This window comes from Panulirus ornatus, chromosome 4, assembly GCF_036320965.1.
Source record: "Panulirus ornatus isolate Po-2019 chromosome 4, ASM3632096v1, whole genome shotgun sequence".
Lineage (NCBI taxonomy): Eukaryota > Metazoa > Arthropoda > Malacostraca > Decapoda > Palinuridae > Panulirus > Panulirus ornatus.
Genome location: NC_092227.1, coordinates 33,387,379 through 33,408,238, shown reverse-complemented (window position 1 = coordinate 33,408,238; position 20,860 = coordinate 33,387,379).

The following is a 20,860-nucleotide window of genomic DNA, read 5'->3' as shown; positions in this document are numbered from 1 at the left end:
CTCCGACACATATATCCTCTTGGCCAATCTTTCCTCACTCATTCTCTCCATGTGCCCAAACCATTTCAAAACACCCTCTTCTGCTCTCTCAACCACGCTCTTTTTATTTCCACACATCTCTCTTACCCTTACGTTACTCACTCGATCAAACCACCTCACACCACACATTGTCCTCAAACATCTCATTTCCAGCACATCCATCCTCCTGCGAACAACTCTATCCATAGCCCACGCCTCGCAACCATACAACATTGTTGGGACCACTATTCCTTCAAACATACCCATTTTTGCTTTCCGGGATAATGTTCTCGACTTCCACACATTTTTCAAGGCTCCCAAAATTTTCGCCCCCTCCCCCACCCTATGATCCACTTTCGCTTCCATGGTTCCATCCGCTGACAGATCCACTCCCAGATATCTAAAACACTTCACTTCCTCCAGTTTTTCTCCATTCAAACTCACCTCCCAATTGACTTGACCCTCAACCCTACTGTACCTAATAACCTTGCTCTTATTCACATTTACTCTTAACTTTCTTCTTCCACACACTTTACCAAACTCCGTTACCAGCTTCTGCAGTTTCTCACATGAATCCGCCACCAGCGCTGTATCATCAGCGAACAACAACTGACTCACTTCCCAAGCTCTCTCATCCCCAACAGACTTCATACTTGCCCCTCTTTCCAAGACTCTTGCATTTACCTCCCTAACAACCCCATCCATAAACAAATTAAACAACCATGGGGACATCACACACCCCTGCCGCAAACCTACATTCAGGAATATATATATATATATATATATATATATATATATATATATATATATATATATATATATATATATATATATATATATATATATATATATATATATATATATATATTCCTATGAGTCCACGGCGAAAATGAAACACGAAAAGTTCCCAAGTGCACAAACGTGTAATAATCACTTCATCAGGGGAAACACAAGAGAGAAATATAACAGTCAGTTGAAATACATCAAAGAGAAGAAGCTAGGACGCCATTTGGTAAGCATGTTTACCAAATGGCGTCCTCGATTCGTCTCTTCGATGTATATCAACTGACTGTTATATTTCTCTCTTGTGTCTCCCCTGATGATGTGATACATATATATATACATATATATATATATATATATATATATATATATATATATATATATATATATATATATATATATATATATATATATATATATTTTTTTTTTTTTTTTTTTTTTTTTTTTTTCAAACTATTCGCCATTTCCCGCGTTAGCGAGGTAGCGTTAAGAACAGAGAACTGGGCCTTTGAGGGAATATCCTCACCTGGCCCCTTCTCTGTTCCTTCTTTTGGAAAAAAAAAAATGAGAGGAGAGGATTTCCAGCCCCCCGCTCCCTCCCCTTTTAGTTGCCTTCTACAACACGCAGGGAATACGTGGGAAGTATTCTTTCTCCCCTATCCCCAGGGATAATATATATATATATATATATATATATATATATATATATATATATATATATATATATACATATATTTTCTTTTCTTTCAAACTATTCGCCATTTCCCGCGTTAGCGAGGTAGCATTAAGAACAGAGGACTGGGCCTTGGAGGGAATATCCTCACCTGGCTCCCTTCTCTGTTCCTTGTTTTGGAAAATTAAAAAAAAACTAGAGGGAAGATTTCCAGCCCCCCGCTCCCTCCTCTTTTAGTCGCCTTCTACGACACGCAGTCATACATATATATATTCATACATATATATATATATATATATCATTTATATATATATACATATATATATTCATATATATATATATATATATATATATATATATATATATATATATATATATATATATATATATATATATATATATATATATATATATATATATATATATATATATATATATATATATATATATATATATATATATCATACATATATCATACATATATATATTCATATATATATATATATATATATATATATATATATATATATATATATATATTATATCTCACAGAATTGCAGTATCAACCAACAAGTGCAGTGTAAAGAATGTAAATAAGCGCGCCCTACACACGTTAGCTGCGGCCACCCAGTAAACTAGTCTGGTGGCCACGGTGATTTCAAGTTCCCTCACGTAATTTTGTCTGGACTAAAGGAGGTGCCAAACCATCAGTTGCCGGAAATTCAGTGGTGTACCTGTACACTATTTCAGTATATGCTACAGAAAGTTCACAATTATATTGTCCCATACTTTGCATTCTTATGGCTGACCTCCCTTTACTTATACTATACGCACTGTCACTATTTTCCCACCATATCTACAACATTTATATTACATATAATCAAAGAGAAATATATCTATAAAACATACACTTTAATAATCAGCTTTCTTCCATTTCGTTTCTTAAAATGGAAACATGTAAAAGCCTCACTTACAAAGATGCCAAAACACCTTGTGTTAACTATCAGGTTTCTCAAATAATGCTATTGAGGTTTGATTTTATGGATACTTGGAGAAAACTTGGAAAATGAGTTTTGAAAATAATTTCTACTATGTTCCACCTTCCTTCACATGATGGAAATATTGTTAAGAATTTTTTTTTTTAAAGTTAGGCGTTAAATTTTGTTTGAAAAATGAATATTAACTAACAGCATATTCCTGTATGAAGTATGGACAAATGTGTATTTCTGAATATTCTTCTCATGACACTGTACATAATATTTATTCCCTGTATCTACATTTCTGTACTGCGTTCAGCTGTCACCAGTATGTGTTTTCATTTATCTCAAACATCTTTGTTCTTCTAGTTTCCTTCTCACATCCACTCTTTTCATCTAAGTACTTCAGCTTTTACTTTATCAAGAACTTCCATTAAAAGTCCCTTCTGTCTTCACTAATTAAGTCTTCACTAATTATTTCAGACCAACTTCACACAAAATTCATATCTCAACCTTTTTAGCTCTTTCTGTCATGCTACCAATACACACCAAGTCTGTAAAGAGTAACTCAGTATGTACATTATCACTGGATTAAATATCACCAACAACTGTTGCATCACTTCTTCCAATTTATCAATGTCCTTCAAGCTCTAGCAATAGGCCATTTCTAAACTCCCTTTCACACAACATCCATTTTTCCATCCTTACTCTAGGTAATATCAAAGTACTAATGCTCTTGTAACTTCTCTGTCAATCTAAACACATGAAACATTTCAATTCCCTTTCTTATACATAGCTAAAGTATTTCTAAGCTCTTTTCCTGACTGTCCTTTCATCATTGTGATATTCAGCAAATTACTGCACTGTATGATTAATAATAAGCCACTAACAACATGAGGTTAAGCACTTTTGATGTTTTTCCCTTATCACTAAGGTTTGGAGTGCTTTACTTTCTAATGATTTTCCATAGTTACAACCTGCCCATTTTCATAAGGCAGGTCTTACACAGCCTCTAAAACACTTAAATCATTTTAACTCTTCTCTCCTTCCTTTTCCATCTTATTCCTTTTACTTTCTCAGTGTAAGGCCTAGCCTCAATAGGGACTTCTGTCCATGACTGAAGCCTTAAAAACAAATATCTGTTTGCTTCCAGCAGCTGTAGCTTTCTTTCCATTCTACATTTATTCATAAAAAAAAAAAATGCACCCTTGGTGAGCTCTAGCCTTAATCCAGTTAATAAATCCTACCTTTGACATAAGCTTCACTGACCTTTCACTGTAATTACATTTGTTGCATAATTCTCCATAATTGCCCATATAGAAATAAAAAGCTTAACCTCTGCCTCGCATTGTATTTACCTCTGCTCATTAAATTCCCCACCATCGACAAATATGACACCGACAGAAGACAAATATACTGTAATAACACGACAAACACTAAACAACAACCTCTTTTGCTATTGCAACCTTCTTTAGGGAGTTCCAAAGGGTACAGGTGTCAGAAGAAGTGGGAGACCAAATTGGAGGTGGAAGGATGGAGTGAAGGGTGGTTTTGGGAGCTCGGGGCCTGAACATGCAGGAGGGTGGGGGGCGTGCGGGGAGTGGAGTGAGTCGGAGGGATGTAGTATACCGGGGTTGATCTGCTGTCAATGGATTGAACAGGGGCATGTGAAGCGTCTGGGGTAACCATGGAAAGTTATGTGGGGCCTGGATGTGGAAAGGGAGCTGTGGTTTCGGTGCATTATTTCGTGACAGCTAGGGACTGAGTGTGAACGAATGGGGCCTTCGGTGTCTTTTCCTAGCGCTACCTCGCACACATGAGGGGGGTAGGGGGTTGTTATTCCATGTGTGGCGGGGTGGCGATGGGAACAAATAAAGGCAGACAGTATGAACTATGTACATGTGTATATATGTATATGTCTCAGTGTGTATATATATGTGTACATTGAGATGTATAGGTATGTATATTTGCGTGTGTGGACGTGTATGTATATACATGTGTATGTGGGCGGGTTGGGCCATTCTTTCGTCTATTTCCTTGCGCTACCTCGCAAAATGAATAAATAAATATATGTATAATTATATATATATATATATATATATATATATATATATATTTTTTTTTTTTTATACCTCGTCGCTGTCTCCCGCGTTTGCGAGGTAGCGCAAGGAAACAGACGAAAGAAATGGCACGTCAACCCCTGTATACCACATCGCTCCAATTCACTCTATTCCTTGCCCTCCTTTCACCCTCCTGCATGTTCAGGCCCCGATCACACAAAGTCCTTTTCACTCCATCTTTCCACCTTCAATTTGGTCTCCCTCTTCTCCTCGTTCCCTCCACCTCCGACACATATATCCTCTTGGCCAATCTTTCCTCACTCATTCTCTCCATGTGCCCAAACCATTTCAAAACACCCTCTTCTGCTCTCTCAACCACGCTCTTTTTATTTCCACACATCTCTCTTACCCTTACGTTACTCACTCGATCAAACCACCTCACACCACACATTGTCCTCAAACATCTCATTTCCAGCACATCCATCCTCCTGCGAACAACTCTATCCATAGCCCACGCCTCGCAACCATACAACATTGTTGGGACCACTATTCCTTCAAACATACCCATTTTTGCTTTCCGGGATAATGTTCTCGACTTCCACACATTTTTCAAGGCTCCCAAAATTTTCGCCCCCTCCCCCACCCTATGATCCACTTTCGCTTCCATGGTTCCATCCGCTGACAGATCCACTCCCAGATATCTAAAACACTTCACTTCCTCCAGTTTTTCTCCATTCAAACTCACCTCCCAATTGACTTGACCCTCAACCCTACTGTACCTAATAACCTTGCTCTTATTCACATTTACTCTTAACTTTCTTCTTCCACACACTTTACCAAACTCCGTTACCAGCTTCTGCAGTTTCTCACATGAATCCGCCACCAGCGCTGTATCATCAGCGAACAACAACTGACTCACTTCCCAAGCTCTCTCATCCCCAACAGACTTCATACTTGCCCCTCTTTCCAAGACTCTTGCATTTACCTCCCTAACAACCCCATCCATAAACAAATTAAACAAGCATGGGGACATCACACACCCCTGCCGCAAACCTACATTCAGGAATATATATATATATATATATATATATATATATATATATATATATATATATATATATATATATATATATATATATATATATATATATATATATATATATATTCCTATGAGTCCACGGCGAAAATGAAACACGAAAAGTTCCCAAGTGCACAAACGTGTAATAATCACTTCATCAGGGGAAACACAAGAGAGAAATATAACAGTCAGTTGAAATACATCAAAGAGAAGAAGCTAGGACGCCATTTGGTAAGCATGTTTACCAAATGGCGTCCTCGATTCGTCTCTTCGATGTATATCAACTGACTGTTATATTTCTCTCTTGTGTCTCCCCTGATGATGTGATACATATATATATACATATATATATATATATATATATATATATATATATATATATATATATATATATATATATATATATATATATATATATATTTTTTTTTTTTTTTTTTTTTTTTTTTTTTTTTTCAAACTATTCGCCATTTCCCGCGTTAGCGAGGTAGCGTTAAGAACAGAGAACTGGGCCTTTGAGGGAATATCCTCACCTGGCCCCTTCTCTGTTCCTTCTTTTGGAAAAAAAAAAATGAGAGGAGAGGATTTCCAGCCCCCCGCTCCCTCCCCTTTTAGTTGCCTTCTACAACACGCAGGGAATACGTGGGAAGTATTCTTTCTCCCCTATCCCCAGGGATAATATATATATATATATATATATATATATATATATATATATATATATATATATATATACATATATTTTCTTTTCTTTCAAACTATTCGCCATTTCCCGCGTTAGCGAGGTAGCATTAAGAACAGAGGACTGGGCCTTGGAGGGAATATCCTCACCTGGCTCCCTTCTCTGTTCCTTGTTTTGGAAAATTAAAAAAAAACTAGAGGGGAAGATTTCCAGCCCCCCGCTCCCTCCTCTTTTAGTCGCCTTCTACGACACGCAGTCATACATATATATATTCATACATATATATATATATATATATCATTTATATATATATACATATATATATTCATATATATATATATATATATATATATATATATATATATATATATATATATATATATATATATATATATATATATATATATATATATATATATATATATATATATATATATATATATATATATATATATATATATATATATATATCATACATATATCATACATATATATATTCATATATATATATATATATATATATATATATATATATATATATATATATATATATATATCTCACAGAATTGCAGTATCAACCAACAAGTGCAGTGTAAAGAATGTAAATAAGCGCGCCCTACACACGTTAGCTGCGGCCACCCAGTAAACTAGTCTGGTGGCCACGGTGATTTCAAGTTCCCTCACGTAATTTTGTCTGGACTAAAGGAGGTGCCAAACCATCAGTTGCCGGAAATTCAGTGGTGTACCTGTACACTATTTCAGTATATGCTACAGAAAGTTCACAATTATATTGTCCCATACTTTGCATTCTTATGGCTGACCTCCCTTTACTTATACTATACGCACTGTCACTATTTTCCCACCATATCTACAACATTTATATTACATATAATCAAAGAGAAATATATCTATAAAACATACACTTTAATAATCAGCTTTCTTCCCATTTCGTTTCTTAAAATGGAAACATGTAAAAGCCTCACTTACAAAGATGCCAAAACACCTTGTGTTAACTATCAGGTTTCTCAAATAATGCTATTGAGGTTTGATTTTATGGATACTTGGAGAAAACTTGGAAAATGAGTTTTGAAAATAATTTCTACTATGTTCCACCTTCCTTCACATGATGGAAATATTGTTAAGAATTTTTTTTTTTAAAGTTAGGCGTTAAATTTTGTTTGAAAAATGAATATTAACTAACAGCATATTCCTGTATGAAGTATGGACAAATGTGTATTTCTGAATATTCTTCTCATGACACTGTACATAATATTTATTCCCTGTATCTACATTTCTGTACTGCGTTCAGCTGTCACCAGTATGTGTTTTCATTTATCTCAAACATCTTTGTTCTTCTAGTTTCCTTCTCACATCCACTCTTTTCATCTAAGTACTTCAGCTTTTACTTTATCAAGAACTTCCATTAAAAGTCCCTTCTGTCTTCACTAATTAAGTCTTCACTAATTATTTCAGACCAACTTCACACAAAATTCATATCTCAACCTTTTTAGCTCTTTCTGTCATGCTACCAATACACACCAAGTCTGTAAAGAGTAACTCAGTATGTACATTATCACTGGATTAAATATCACCAACAACTGTTGCATCACTTCTTCCAATTTATCAATGTCCTTCAAGCTCTAGCAATAGGCCATTTCTAAACTCCCTTTCACACAACATCCATTTTTCCATCCTTACTCTAGGTAATATCAAAGTACTAATGCTCTTGTAACTTCTCTGTCAATCTAAACACATGAAACATTTCAATTCCCTTTCTTATACATAGCTAAAGTATTTCTAAGCTCTTTTCCTGACTGTCCTTTCATCATTGTGATATTCAGCAAATTACTGCACTGTATGATTAATAATAAGCCACTAACAACATGAGGTTAAGCACTTTTGATGTTTTTCCCTTATCACTAAGGTTTGGAGTGCTTTACTTTCTAATGATTTTCCATAGTTACAACCTGCCCATTTTCATAAGGCAGGTCTTACACAGCCTCTAAAACACTTAAATCATTTTAACTCTTCTCTCCTTCCTTTTCCATCTTATTCCTTTTACTTTCTCAGTGTAAGGCCTAGCCTCAATAGGGACTTCTGTCCATGACTGAAGCCTTAAAAACAAATATCTGTTTGCTTCCAGCAGCTGTAGCTTTCTTTCCATTCTACATTTATTCATAAAAAAAAAAAATGCACCCTTGGTGAGCTCTAGCCTTAATCCAGTTAATAAATCCTACCTTTGACATAAGCTTCACTGACCTTTCACTGTAATTACATTTGTTGCATAATTCTCCATAATTGCCCATATAGAAATAAAAAGCTTAACCTCTGCCTCGCATTGTATTTACCTCTGCTCATTAAATTCCCCACCATCGACAAATATGACACCGACAGAAGACAAATATACTGTAATAACACGACAAACACTAAACAACAACCTCTTTTGCTATTGCAACCTTCTTTAGGGAGTTCCCAAAGGGTACAGGTGTCAGAAGAAGTGGGAGACCAAATTGGAGGTGGAAGGATGGAGTGAAGGGTGGTTTTGGGAGCTCGGGGCCTGAACATGCAGGAGGGTGGGGGGCGTGCGGGGAGTGGAGTGAGTCGGAGGGATGTAGTATACCGGGGTTGATCTGCTGTCAATGGATTGAACAGGGGCATGTGAAGCGTCTGGGGTAAACCATGGATTGTTTTGTGGAGTCTGGATGTGGAAGGGGAGCTGTGGTTTCGGTTCATTATACACTGCAGCTAGAGTCTGAGTGTGAATGAATGTGGCCTTTGTTGTCTTTTCTTAGTGCTACCTCGTGTGGAGGAGGGGGCTATCATTTCATAATGGTGGGGTGGCGACGGGAATGAATAGAGGCAGCAAGTATGAATTATGCACATGTGTATATATGTATATGTCTGTGTATGTTTATATATGTATATGTCTGTGTATGTTTATATATGTATATGTTATCCCTGGGGATAGGGGAGAAAGAATACTTCCCACGTATTCCCTGCGTGTCGTAGAAGGCGACTAAAAGGGGAGGGAGCGAGTGGCTGGAAATCCTCCCCTTTCTTGTTTTTTTTTTTTAAATTTTCCAAAAGAAGGAACAGAGAAGGGGGTCAGGTGAGGATATTCCCTCTAAGGCCCAGTTCTCTGTTCTTAACGCTACCTCGCTAACGCGGGAAATGGCAAATAGTATGAAAAAAAAAAAAAAAATATATATATATGTATATATATATATATATAGTTATTTACTTGTTTATTTTGCTTTGTCGCTGTCTCCCGCGTTTGCGATGTAGCGGAAGGAAACAGACGAAAGAAATGGCCCAACACACCCCCACACATATGTATATACCTACACATCACACACGCAAATATACATACCTATACATCTCAATGTACACATAAAAATACACACACAGACACATACATAAATACCCATGCACACAATTCATACTGTCTGCCTTTATTCATTCACATCGTCACCTCGCCGCACATGGAATACCATCCCCCTCCCCCCTCATATGTGCGAGGCAGCGCTAGGAAAAGACAACAAAAGCCCCATTCGTTCACACTCAGTCTTTAGCTGTCATGCAATAATGCCCGAAACCACAGCTCCCTTTCCACATACAGGCCCCACACAACTTTCCATGGTTTACCCCAGACGCTTCACATGCCCTGATTCAATCCACTGACAACACGTCAACCCCGGTATACCACATCGATCCAATTCACTCTATTCCTTGCACGCCTTTCAACCTCCTGCATGTTCAGGCCCCGATCACTCAAAATCTTTTTCACTCTATCTTTCCACCTCCAATTTGGTCTCCCACTTCTCGTTGCCTCCACCTCCGACACATATATCCTCTTGGTAAATCTTTCCTCACTCATTCTCTCCATGTGCCCAAACTATTTCAAAACACCATCTTCTGCTATCTCAACCACACTCTTTTTATTTCCACACATCTCTCTTACCCTTACATTACTTACTCGATCAAACCACCTCACACCACACATTGTCCTCAAACATCTCAATTCCAGCACATCCATCCTCCTGCGCACAACTCTATCCATAGCCCACGCCTCGCAACCATACAACATTGTTGGAACCACTATTCCTTCAAACATACCCATTTTTGCCTTCCGAGATAACGCTCTCGACTTCCACACATTCTTGAAGACTCCCAGGATTTTCGCCCCCTCCCCCACCCTATGATTCACTTCTGCTTCCATGGTTCCATCCGCTGCCAGATTCACTCCCAGATATCTAAAACACTTTACATCCTCCAGTTTTTCAACATTCAAACTTACCTCCCAATTGACTTGACCCTCAACCCTACTGTACCTAATAACCTTGCTCTTATTCACATTTACTCTTAACTGTCTTCTTTCACACACTTTACTAAACTCAGTCACCAGCTTCTGCAGTTTCTCACATGAATCAGCCACCAGCGCTGTATCATCAACGAACAACAACTGACTCACTTCCCAAGCTCTCTCATCCACAACAGACTTCATACATGCCCCTCTTTCCAAAACTCTTCAATTCACCTCCCTAACAACCCCATCTATAAATAAATCAAACAACCATGGAGACATCACACACCCCTGCCGCAAACCTACATTCACTGAGAACCAATCACTTTCCTCTCTTCCTACACGTACACATGCCTTACATCCTCGATAAAAACTTTTCACTGCTTCTAACAACTTGCCTGCAATACCATATATTCTTGATACCTTCCACAGAGCATCTCTATCAAGTCTATCATATGCCTTCTCCAGATCCATAACTGCTACATACAAATCCATTTCCTTTTCTAAGTATTTCTCACATACATTCTTCAAAGCAAACACCTGATCCACACATCCTCTACCACTTCTGAAACCACACTGCTCTTCCCCAATCTGATGCTCTGTACATGCCTTCACCCTCTCAATCAATACCCTCCCATATAATATACCAGGAATACTCAACAAACTTATACCTCTGTAATTTGAGCACTCACTCTTATCCTCTTTCCCTTTGTACAATGTCACTATGCACGCATTCCGCCAATCCTCAGGCACCTCACCATGGATCATTTATACATTAAATATCCTTACCAACCAGTCAACAATACAGTCACCCCCTTTTTTAATAAATTCCACTGCAATACCATCCAAACCTGCTGCTTTGCCGGCTTCCATCTTCCGGAAAGCTTTTACTACCTCTTCTCGGTTTACCAAATCATTTTCCCTAACCCTCTCACTTTGCACACCACCTCGACCAAAACACCCTATATCTGCCACTCTATTATCTAACACATTCAAGAAACCTTCAAAATACTCACGGCATCTCCTTCTCACATCACCACTACTTGTTATCACCTCCCCATTAGCGCCCTTCACTGAAGTTCCCATTTGCTCCCTTGTCTTACGCACTTTATTTCCCTCCTTCCAGAACATCTTTTTATTCTCCCTAAAATTTAATGATACTCTCTCACCCCCACTCTCATTTGCCCTGTTTTTCACCTCTTGCGCCTTTCTCTTGACCTCCTGTCTCTTTCTTTTATACATCTCCCCATCACTTTCATTTTTTCTCTGCTAAAATCGTCCAAATGCATCTCTCTTCTCTTTCACTAATAATCTTACTTCTTCATCCCACCACTCACTACCCTTTCTAATCAACCCACCTTCCACGCTTCTCATGCCACAAGCATCTTTTGCGCACTCCATCACTGATTCCCTAGATTCATCCCATTCCTCCCCCACTACCCTTACTTCTATTGTTCTCACCATTTCCCATTCTGTACTCAGTCTCTCCTTGTACTTCCTCACACAAGTGTCCTTCCTAAGCTCACTTACTCTCACCACCCTCTTTACCCCAACATTCACTCTTCTTTTCTGAAAACCCATACAAATCTTCACCTTAGCCTCCACAAGATAATGATCAGACATCCCTCCAGTTGCACCTCTCAGCACATTAACATCCAAAAGTCTCTCTTTTGCGCGCCTGTCGATTAACACGTAATCCAATAACGCTCTCTGGCCATCTCTCCTACTTACATACGTATACTTATGTATATCTCGCTTTTTAAACCAGGTATTCCCAATCACCAGTCCTTTTTGAGCACATAAATCTACAAGCTCTTCACCATTTCCATTTACAACACTGAACACCACATGTATACCAATTATTCCCTCAACTTCCACATTACTCACCTTTGCATTCAAATCACCCATCACTATAACCCAGTGTTGTGCATGAAAACCACTAACACACTCATTCAGCTGCTCCCAAAACGCTTGCCTCTTATGATCTTTCTTCTCATGCCCAGGTGCATATGCACGAATAATCACCCATCTCTCTCCATCAACTTTCAGTTTTACCCATTCTAATCGAGAATTTACTTTCTTACATTCTATCACATACTCCCACAACTCTTGTTTCAGGAGTAGTGCTACTCATTTCCTTGCCCTTGTCCTCTCACTAACCCCTAACTTTATTCCCAAGACATTCCCAAACCACTCTTCCCCTCAACCCTTCAGCTTCGTTTCACTCAGAGCCAAAACATCCAGGTTCCTTTCCTCAAACATACTACCTATCTCTCCTTTTTTCACATCCTGGTTATATTCACACAAATTTAGACACCCCAATCTAAGTCTACGAGGAGGATGAGCACTCCCCGCGTGACTGCTTCTGTTTCCCATTTTATAGAAAGTTAGAATATAAGGAGGGGAGGGTTTCTGGCCCCCCTCTCCCGTCCCCTCTAGTCGCCTTCTACGACACGTGAGGAATGCGTGGGAAGTATTGTTTTACCCCTATCCCCATGGATAATATATATATATATATATATATATATATATATATATATATATATATATATATATATACACACACACACACATATACATATATATACACACACACATATACATACATATGCACACGTACACATACACACACACACACACATATTTCTTTTTTTTTTTTTTGTTTTTGCTTTGTCGCTGTCTCCCGCGTTTGCGAGGTAGCGCAAGGAAACAGACGAAAGAAATGGCCCAACCCACCCCCATACACTTGCCTTGATTCAATCCACTGACAGCACGTCAACCCCGGTATACCACATCGCTCCAATTCACTCTATTCTTTGCCCTCCTTTCACCCTTCTGCATGTTCAGGCCCCGATCACACAAAATCTTTTTCACTCCATCTTTCCACCTCCAATTTGGTCTCCCTCTTCTCCTCGTTCCCTTCACCTCCTACACATATATCCTCTTGGTCAATCTTTCCTCACTCATTCTCTCCATGTGACCAAACCATTTCAAAACACCCTCTTCTGCTCTCTCAACCACGCTCTTTTTATTTCCACACATCTCTCTTACCCTTACGTTACTTACTCGATCAAACCACCTCACACCACATATTGTCCTCAAACATCTCATTTCCAGCACATCCATCCTCCTGCGCACAACTCTATCCATAGCCGACGCCTCGCAACCATACAACATTGTTGGAACCACTATTCCTTCAAACATACCCATTTTTGCTTTCCGAGATAATTTTCTCGACTTCCACACATTCTTCAAGGCTCCCAGAATTTTCGCCCCCTCCCCCACCCTATGATCCGCTTCCGCTTCCATGGTTCCATCCGCTGCCAGATCCACTCCCATATATCTAAAACACTTCACTTCCTCCAGTTTTTCTCCATTCAAACTCACCTCCCAATTGAATTGACCCTCAACCCTACTGTACCTAATAACCTTTCTCTTATTCACATTTACTCTTAACTTTCTTCTTTCACACACTTTACCAAACTCAGTCACCAGCTTCTGCACTTTCTCACATGAATCAGCCACCAGCGCTGTATCATCAGCGAACAACAACTGACTCACTTCCCAAGCTCTCTCATCCATAAGAGACTTCATACTTGCCCCTCTTTCCAAAACTCTTGCATTCACCTCCCTAACAACCCCATCCATAAACAAATTAAACAACCATGGAGACATCACACACCCCTGCCGCAAACTTATATTCACTGAGAACCAATCACTTTCCTCTCTTCCTACACGTACACATGCCTTACATCCTCGATAAAAACTTTTCACTGCTTCTAACAACTTGCCTCCCACACCATATATTCTTAATACCTTCCACAGACCATCTCTATCAACTCTATCATATGCCTTCTCCAGATCCATAAATGTTACATACAAATCCATTTGCTTTTCTAAGTATTTCTCACATACATTCTTCAAAGCAAACACCTGATCCACACATCCTCTACCACTTCTGAAACCACACTGCTCTTCCCCAATCTGATGCTCTGTACATGCCTTCACCCTCTCAATCAATACCCTCCCATATAATTTGCCAGGAATACTCAACAAACTTATACCTATGTAATTTGAGAACTCACTCTTATCCCCTTTGCCTTTGTACAATGGCACTATGCACGCATTCCGCCAATCCTCAGGCACCTCACCATGAGTCATACATACATTAAATAACCTTACCAACCAGTCAACAATACAGTCACCCCCTTTTTGAATAAATTCCACTGCAATACCATCCATATATATACCATATATATATATATATATATATATATATATATATATATATATATATATATATATATATATATATATATATATATACATATATATATATATATATATATATATATATATATATATATATATATATATACAATAAAAAATGTAAGAAATAATTTAGGAAACTGAAACTTCTAGCTTGAAATGAAATGAGAAATGAATGTCACATAATGGTTCAACCTCTGGCTATGGAAAAGGGAAATGTATAATTTATTCACACAAACGTCAATAGCAGTTTTCATCAATTTAACCACTGTATCTTACTGCCTGGTTCACTTCTCTTATCATGAAACGGGAATATTGGCTTATGATATTTCTCAATTGTCTTCATTACACAAAGTACAACCATATCTTGGATACATGAGGGTAGGTAGTTGGTCATCCGCCATAGTAAAGCCTTGACAGACCAAAAAGTTTATCTGGACCTCAACTTTTCCAGTACATTCATGAAAAACACCTTTATGCTTTCCATCTCTATCACTTTGAAAAAAAAAAATGCTCCCTTTGTTCACATTTCAATGAAAGAATAAGCTTCATTGTCTAAGCTATATTCTTTTCCAATTTTACTATTTTCTTGTCAGAGCACCATGTATGAAAACTATCACTCCAGTAACACAACTATAAACATTTACTTCCCCTTTAAAAAGGTTCTGGGGAAGTTTGTCTCGATATATATATATATATATATATATATATATATATATATATATATATATATATATATATATATATATATATATGTATATATGTATATGTATATATATATATATATATATATATATATATATATATATATATATATATATATATATATATATATATATATATATATATATATATATATATATATATATATATATATATATATATATATGGGGATAGGGGAGAAAGAATACTTCCCACTCATTCATCATGCGTCGTAGAAGGCGACTAAAGGGACGGAAGCGGGGAGCTATAAACCTTCCCCTTCTTGTATTTTAACTTTCTAAAAGGGGAAACAGAAGAAGGAGTCACGCCAGGAGTGCTCATCTTCCTCGTAGCCTTAGATTGGGATGTCTAAATGTGTGTGGATGTAACCAAGATGATAAAAAAGGAGAGATAGGTAGTATGTTTCAGGAAAGGAACATGGATGTTTTGGCTCTGAGTGAAGCGAAACTCAAGGGTAAAGGGAAAGAGTGGTTTGGGAATATCTTGTGAGTAAAGTCAGGGGTTAGTGAGAGCACAAAAGCAAGGGAAGGAGTAGCACTACTCCTGAAACTGGAGTGGTGTTAGTATGTAATAGAGTGCAAGAAAGTAAACTCTAGATTTATATGGGCAAAACTGTAAGTGGATGGAGAGAGATGTGTGATTATTGGTGCATATGCATTTAAGCATGAAAAGAAAGATCATGAGAGGTAAGTGTTTTGGGAGCAGTTGAGTGAGTGTGTTAGTAGTTTTGATGCACGAGACCGGGTTATAGTGATGGGTGATTTGAATGCAAAGGTGAGCAATGTGGCAGTCGAGGGAATAATAGGTGGACATAGGGTGTTCAGTGTTGTAAATGGAAATGGTGAAGCACTTGTAGATTTATGTGCTGAAAAAGGACTGGTGATTGAGAATACCTGGTTTATAAAGAGATATATACATAAGTATACGTATGTAAGTATGAGAGATGGCCAGACAGCTTTATTAGATTACGTGTTAATTGATAGGCGCGCGAAAGAGAGCCTTTTAGATGTTAAAGTGCTGAGAGGTGCAACTGGAGGGATGTTTGATCATTATCTTGTGGAAACAAACATGAATATATGTAGAGGTTTTCAGGAAAGAGGAGAAAATGTTGGGGTGAAGAGAGTGGCATGAGTAAGTGAGCTTGGGAAGGAGACTTGTGTGAGGAAGTACCAGGAGAGACTGAGTACAGAATGGAAAAGGTGAGAACAAAGAACTGAAGGGGAGTGGGGGAGGTATGGGATGTGTCTAGGGAAGCAGTGAAGGCTTGTGCTAAAGATGCTTGTGGCATGAGAAGAGTGGGACGTGGGCAGATTGGAAAGGGTAGTGAGTGGTTGGATGAAGAAGGAAGATTATTTGTTAAAGAGAAGAAAGAGGCATTTGGACGATGTCTGCAGGGAAATAATGCAAATGAGTGGGAGATATACAAAAGAAAGAGGCTGGAGATCAAGAGAAAGGTGCAAGAGATGAAAAAGAGGACAAATGAGAGTTGGGGTTAGAGAGTATCATTAAATGTTTTGGAATGAGATAAATAAAGTATGTAAGACAAGGGAGCAAATGGGAACTTCAGTGAAAGGAGCTAATGGGGAGGTGATAACAAGTAGTGGTGATGTGAGAAGGAGATGGAGTGAGTATTTTGAAGGTTTCTTGAATGTGTTTGATGATACAGTATTTTGGTCGCGGTGGTGTGCAAATTGAGAGGGTTAAGGGGAATTATTTGGTAGACAGAGATGAGGTAGTAAAAGCTTTGCAGAAGATCAAAGCCGGCAAGACAGTGGGTTTGGATAGTATTGCAGTGGAATTTATTAAAAAAGTGGGTGACTGTACTGTTGACTGGTTGGTAAGGTTATTCAATGTACGTGTGAGTCATTGTGAGGTGCCTGAGGATTGGCGGAATGCTTGCATATTGCCATTGTACAAAGGCAAAGTGGATAAGAGTGCTCATTTATAGAAGTATAAGTTAGTTGAGTTTTCCTGGGAAAATATATGAGAGGGTATTGATTGAGAAGGTGAAAGCACGTACAGAGCATCAGATTGGGGTAGAGCAGTGGGTTTCAAAAGTGGTAAAGGATGTGTGGATCAGGCGTTTGCTTTGAAGAATGTGTCTGAGAAATACTTAGAAAAGCAAATGAATTTGTATGTAGCATTCATGGATCTGGAAAAGGCATATGATAGAGTTGATAGAGATGCTCTGTGGAAGGTTTTAAGAACATATGGTGTAGGAGGCAACTTGTTAGAAGCAGCGAAAAGTTTTTATCAAGGATGTAAGGCATATGTACGTGTAGGAAGAGAGGATAGTGATTGGTTCTCAGTGAATGTTGGTTTGCGGCAGGGGTGTGTGATATCTCCATGGTTGTTTAATTTGTTCATGGATGGGATTGTTAGAGAGGTGAATGCAAGAGTTTTTGGACAGAGGGGCAAGTATGCAGTCTGTTGTGGATGAGAGAGCTTGGGAATGGAGTCAGCTGAATTTCGCTATAGATGAAGCGCTCCTGGCTGATCCGTGTGAGAAACTGCAGAAGCTGGTGAACTCAGTTTGGTAAAGTATGTGAAAGAAGAAAGCTGATAGTAAATATGAATAAGAGCAAGGTTATTAGGTACAGTAGGGTTGAGGGACTAGTCAATTTGGAGGTACGTTTGAATGGAGAAAAATTAGGGAAAGTGAAGTGTTTTAGATATCTGGGAGTGGATTTGGCAGTGGATGGAGCCATGAAAGCGGAAGTGAATCATCTGGTGGGAGAGGGGACCAAAGTTTTGGGCGCGTTCAAGAATATGTGGAAGTCGAGTACATTATCTCGGAAGGCAAAAATTGGTATGAATGAAGGAATAGTGTTTCCGACAGTGTCATATGGTTGCCAGGCGTGGGCTATGGATAGAGTTCTGCGGAGGAGGGTGGATGTGCTAGAAATGAGATGGTTGAGGACAATATGTGGTGTGAGGTGGTTTGATCGAGTAAGTAATAATAGGGTAAGAGCGAAATTTGCGGTAATAAGAAAAAGTGTGGTTGAGAGAGAAGAGGGTTATTTCAAAGGGTTTGGTCACATGGAGAGAATGATGGAGGAAAGATTGATAAGTAGGATAAATGTGTCAGAGGTGGAGGGAACGATGAGAAGTGGGAGACCAATTTGGAGATGGAAAGATGGAGTAAAAATGATTTGAGTGATCGGGGCCTGAACATGTAGGAAGGTGAAAGGCGTACATGGAATAGAGTGAATTGGAACGATGTGGTATACCGGGGTCGACGTGCTGTCAATGGAATGAACCAGGGCAGGTAAAGTGTCTGGGGTAAATCATGGAAAGTTCTGTGAGGCCTGGATGTGGAAAGGGAGCTGTGTTTCGGTGGATTATTGTATGACAGGAAGGGACTGAGTGTGAACGAATGGGGCCTTTGTTGTCTTCCCAGCGCTACCTTGCACACAAGGCAGACAGTATGAATTATGTAAATGTGTATATATGTATATGTCTGTGTGTGTATATATATGTATACGTTGAGAGGTATAGGTATGGATAATTGCGTGTGTGGACGTGCATGTGTATACGTGTGTGTGATGGTGGGTTGGGCCGTTTTTTCGTCTGTTTCCTTGCGCTGCCTCGCTAACGCGGGAGACAGCGACAAAGAAAAATTAATAAATGAGTGTATATATATATATATATATATATATATATATATATATATATATATATATATATATATATATATATATATATATATATATATATATATTTTATCTATTTTAGTTATTTTATTTTCTCGCTGTCTCCTGCGTTAGCGAGGTAGCGCAAGGAAACAGACGAAAGTATGGCCCAACCCACCCACATACACATGTATATGCATACATGTCCACACATGCAAATATACATATCTATGCATCTCAACGTATACATATATATACACACACAGACATATACATATTTACACATGTACATAATTCATACTGTCTGCCTTTATTCATTTCCATCGCCACCTCGCCACATTTGAAATAACAACCCCTCTCCCCCCCCTTATGTGCGCGAGGTAGCGCTAGGAAAAGACAACAAAGGACTCATTCGTTGACATTCAGGCTCTAGCTGTCATGTAATAATGCACCGAAACCACAGTTCCATTTCCACATCCAAGCCCCACAGAACTTTCCATGGTTTACCCCAGACGCTTCACATGCTCTGGTTGAATCCATTGACAGCACGTCGACCCCGGTATACCACATCGTTCCAATTGACTCTATTCCTTGCACGCCTTTCATCCTCCTGCATGTTCAGGCCACCTCCAACTCGGTCTCCAACTTCTCCTGGTTCCCTCCACCTCTGACGCATATATCCTGTTGGTCAATCTTTCCTCACTCATTTTCTCCATGTGACCAAACCATTTCAAAACACCCTCTTCTGCTCGGTCAACCACACTCTTTTTATTACCACACATCTCTCTTATTCTATTATTACTTACTCGATCAAACCACATCACACCATATATTGTCCTTATACATATAACTTCCAGCATATCCACCCTCTTGCGCACATATCTATCCATAGTCCACGCTTCGCAACCATATAACATTGTCGGAACCACTATTCTTTCAAGCATACCCATTTTTGCTTTCCAAGATAATATTCCCGACTTCCACATTTTCTTCAACGGTCCCAGAATTCTAGCTCCCTCCCCTACCCTATGATTCACTTCCGCTTCGAGGGTTCCATCCGCTTCCAAATCCACTCCCAGATATCTAAAACGCTTCACTTCCTCCAGTCTTTCTCCATTCAAACTCACCTCCCAATTGACTTGACCCTCAACTCTACTGTACCTAATAACCTTGCTCTTATTCACATTTACTGTCAACTTTCTTCTTTCACACACTATACCAAACTGAGTCCCCAGCTTCTGCAGTTTCTCACATAAATCAGCCACCAGCGCTGTATCATCAGCGAACAGCAACTGATTCACTTCCCAAGCTCTCTCATCCACAACAGACTGCATACTTGCCCCTCTTTCCAAAACTCTTGCCTTCACCTTCGTAACAACCCCAACCATAAATAAATTAAACAACCATGGAGACATCACACACCCCTGCCGCAAACCTACATTCACTGAGAACCAATCACTTTCCTCTCTTCCTACACGTACACATGCCTTACATCATCGATAAAAACTTTTCACTGCTTCTAACAACTTGCCTCCCACACCATATATTCTTCGTGCCTTCCACAGAGCATTTCTATCAACAATATCATATGCCTTCTCCAGATTCATAAATGCTACATACAAACCCATTTCCTTTTCTAAGTAATTCTCACATACTTTCTTCGAA